Here is a 1,344-nt window from a genome sequence, read left to right on the forward strand (position 1 = left end):
GAGCACCCAGCTGAAATGGCATGTTTTTTTAAATAGCACAGCAACGTCAATCAAACTATCTCATAGCTTCAGGACCAAATAACAGGTTTAAGGAATGTCAAAGAAAACCGAAAAAAAAAAAAAATGAGAGCTCTTTTTTTCCTACAATTTCTTTAGGACATTCAGAATGTGAGGCATCAGCAGTTACAGCATTGGTAGTGGTGATGAAGATGTCACTGAAACAGCAACATTAGGATGGTGACTATATTGGTGGCCACCCTTGTAGCACCTCCACATTAGACATCAGTATCTTCGTACAAAATCTGTGCCATCAGTCTTGGATGTCAACACCCCCATGGGGACATCAGCAGCAACAAAAAGAACAGCCTGACTGGTGGTCTCAAATATTCCTTGCTACTGATTAGCATGGCAATTATCAAAGGCAAAGCATCCTAAAAAAAGAAGAGGGTAATTGCAGATACCAGATACCAGAGTCAACATAGGAGCTAATTATTGATGCAAACTCAACAGTAAGAATAGTCCCATAATACCATCTGAGAAGAACTTAAGTCAAATTACAATTCTCAAAGCATAGATCAGTGTAACAGAAAAAATCAATTTAATATCTTATTCTTATTTTTCCTGCTAATATTTCTTCGGAAGAATGTGTCATATAAGTTATCTCAATTACTGCTTATAGCCACACTGTGAGGTAAATATTTTCACTCAGATATGGTTTTATGTCCCCGCCCAAATCTCATGTTGAATTGTAATCCCCAGTGTTAGAGGAGGGACTTGGTAGGAGGTGGGAGGTGTGAGGTGACTGGATCATGGGGGCAGATTTCCCCTATGCTATTCTCATGATAGTGAGTTCTCATGGGGTCTGATTGTTTAAAAGTGTGTAGCACCTCCCCCTTCCCTCTCTTTCTCCTGCTCCAGTCATATGAGACATGCCTCCACTTCACCTTCTCCCATCATTGTAAGTTTCTTGAGGCCTCTCCAGCCATGCTTCTTGTATAGCCTAATATGCACTCCTATTCTCATTTGACAGATAAGAAGACAAAATTTCAAGCAGGATGAAAAATTCATTCAATGAAACACAGCTATTAAGTGGCTGACCTAGTAAGTGTTATGTATAAGTGACTCATCCACCATAGCTTCTAGGACTCAACTTTAGGATCATCGTCATATGCAATCTGGAGCTAGCCATATTTAAAGAGCTAAGAAGGAGGCACAGTGATTGACAATCTCCTTTCTTCTCAACTAGAATATCATTTCCCTTTTTAAAACTTAAATCCCATATACCTTCAATTGCTTGTCTAAAATAAAACACAAGTCCTCTCTTAAAGACTTTAACAATGTTAT

The sequence above is a fragment of the Mandrillus leucophaeus genome, unplaced genomic scaffold (genome assembly GCF_000951045.1).
Source record: "Mandrillus leucophaeus isolate KB7577 unplaced genomic scaffold, Mleu.le_1.0 Scaffold1375, whole genome shotgun sequence".
Taxonomy (NCBI): domain Eukaryota; kingdom Metazoa; phylum Chordata; class Mammalia; order Primates; family Cercopithecidae; genus Mandrillus; species Mandrillus leucophaeus.